This window comes from Sitophilus oryzae, unplaced genomic scaffold, assembly GCF_002938485.1.
Source record: "Sitophilus oryzae breed Bouriz unplaced genomic scaffold, Soryzae_2.0 scaffold_1180_pilon_pilon, whole genome shotgun sequence".
Taxonomy (NCBI): domain Eukaryota; kingdom Metazoa; phylum Arthropoda; class Insecta; order Coleoptera; family Curculionidae; genus Sitophilus; species Sitophilus oryzae.
In genome coordinates, this window is record NW_022145816.1 from 536,092 (window position 1) to 538,872 (window position 2,781).

The following is a 2,781-nucleotide window of genomic DNA, read 5'->3' on the forward strand; positions in this document are numbered from 1 at the left end:
TCAAGTTGTTTTTTGGGATTAACTTCATTGTTGCTGATTTTTTATTATACTGATGATACTGGAAGGCAGTTACAGCCAGTTGTATATGTATATAGCGAATTGTAATATGCATTAAATTGATGTAATTATGTTAGTAATTATGTCTATATTGTAATATTAAAGTAGGCTGTATTATTTTTTGTTACGAACAGTAGGTTTCGAAATGATTTGTACAAAATATAATAGTATACAAATGATCCTACCTTATCTCTATGTAGACAGCGGGATTCCAAGAATCGAAATTAAGGAAATATTATTGAAAATTTAACACAAAACACTGAGAAACTTCTGGATGAAGATACTAACACTAATTTTCCCTCGCAAACCAAGACAAAGAGACGCTATCAAACTATCAACGACAGATAATGGCAGATTTAAATTTATATTACAGATGGCGCTGATTAATTAGAGTTGAAAACTTATTAGGGATGAGTATTTTTTTGTTTTTATTATTTGATATTATAATTAAAAATAGGTAATTTAATATAATTATCTACTCATTTATGTTAAATTATGTAATATGGTTATTAAATGTTTATATAAAAAAATTAAATGTATTTTTGAAAGTATAATAAAGATATATTAATAACGATATTTTAATATTCATGGGGATGATTTTTTTTGTTTATAATAAAAGTTATTGTATTTATTAAAATTAATTTATTTAAACAAAAAAAAACTATGGAAAAGTATATATTTAAAAAAAAATGTACAATATAGATGAATTTTCAATTTACATTACATATAAATATTATAATAATATAAAAGATTAAAAATGTATACATAAAATTAATATTACCATTTTTAACATAAAGCAAATATAAAATTATTTATATTAATAAAATTATAAGTAAATTAATAAAAATAAATATTAATGTTTGTTGATTAATTTTTGTAGGTTAATCAAGATAAAATTAAAAAGTTTTTTAATGCTTTTATTAAAAAAAGGAAATTAAAATTAAGATATATTATAAAACATATTAATATGTAGGATGGAAAAAAGTACTAATATATGTATAACTATATTAACATTATAAAAAAAATTGTAAAACTAAAATATTTTATGAATCATATTCATGATACAAAAATCTTATGAGTTAGTTTAATAATTATCAATACTAATACAGATTCAATAAAATGAAATTTTTAGCACTGTTCACTACTGCATTGATGAATTAAAGAATTGCTAATGTGTTATCGTAGACACCATTACGAATAATAAATTTAATCAGTTGATTTATTTAATCGATGAGTAGTGATGAAGGTATTTGTATCTCAATTCATGAAAAATAAATGATAAATGATGATTGAATAAGTGCTTTATTTATTAGTAGTATATAAATTATTTACATATTAATGATTATTGCATCAGTTTAAAAATAGGTGTCAATATGAATTATTTTTTCTTTATAGCAATATTAATGTAGTTTTTTTCTATATCCTATTATGTTTAATACTAATTTTCCTCTCTCTCTTTTTCTCTGTAGTATTACAACTTGGGATGGATTCTTAATGATTTTACAATCTACCTCTATTTGTTGTGGTTTAACATTGGTTATTTTGTTTACTCAACATTTAGGATCTATATGTCTGTGATAACATTATTTTTTCACCGCATTCTTGGTCTTCTTAATGGTCATTTTTTCTCTCGGAATATCTTCTTATATTAACATGACAATAGGTTTAAGTCATAAAAATTTGTTTTATTCATAATAATGGCAAGATATCAGTTAGATTACTAGCTGGTACATCAGTTGTGTGTTTTCTTTGTTACAATATGAACATATAAGTATATTTTCAGACATGTCTTTTAGATTTTCCAAATAAATTATTTCTAAAAATAAAATTTACATTATAAAATATATGAAAAAATAAATTTTTGATTTCAGACTTACCGAAATATTTAATATATTTTTCCCCATTAATAATTACTGTATATAATTTATAATTAGTATATAATCAATTAAAAATATATTAATGATTATTAAATTTTCAAATAATGGTTCTGATAATAATTTTTTTGTTTACTATTATCCATAAATTAAATATAAATGACATAAATGACATGATATATAAAAGTAATCTGTGGTTATATAACCCAAATATTAAGGATGGGTATTTATATCGATTTTTAAATTTTTTACTTTTAGTATAAAATATTCCTATGATTATTATTAATAAGAATATAATAAAAAATAAAAGGTAAAGGTGTGGATCCGGTGGCTGACCTTGAAGCCCATATTTGCTGCTTTTGATCATCGAAACTACGCAAGCGCACATCGTCGATGTTGCCAAATTGCAGTTTATTTTCGAATTATTTGCAGTTGAAAATTTTTTTTGCTTGTTAATCAATAATAATACAAATTCTATAATTAATTTTATAATTTCAGATTTATCTTGATATCCAAAATTAAGGTAAGAAGGATAATGAAGATTGTGAAATGAAAGTATTATGAATATATAAAATTGTAATAATAATAACATTTATTTATATATTTACATTAGAATTAAAATTTATCATTTACGGATTTTTTCTTAATGGTTTTAAACTTATTAGAATTATTTTATTTCTTTCAAGTTATTTAATTTCTAGTTATTTACAAGCAACAATAGTTTTGATTATATGTATTGATGTTTTGAGGTACTACCATGACGGGTCTTATTGTCTTATTATAGAACATACACGCGCGTCAATCGGAAATAGAGGTAACATTTTACCTATAATGTTACTAATATAATATA

At 21.7% G+C, this 2,781-nt stretch overlaps 1 long non-coding RNA gene across 1 annotated transcript; it reads right to left on the reverse strand.

Annotated features, from left to right (window-relative positions):
* Nucleotides 1–1,651: 1,651 nt before the first annotated feature.
* Nucleotides 1,652–1,978, reverse strand: LOC115891375. Its single transcript, XR_004051828.1, has 2 exons — nucleotides 1,935–1,978; nucleotides 1,652–1,873 (listed from the first exon to the last, which is right to left on the reverse strand). It is a non-coding gene; the product is annotated as an uncharacterized LOC115891375 (long non-coding RNA).
* Between the last annotated feature and the right edge of the window lie 803 nt (nucleotides 1,979–2,781).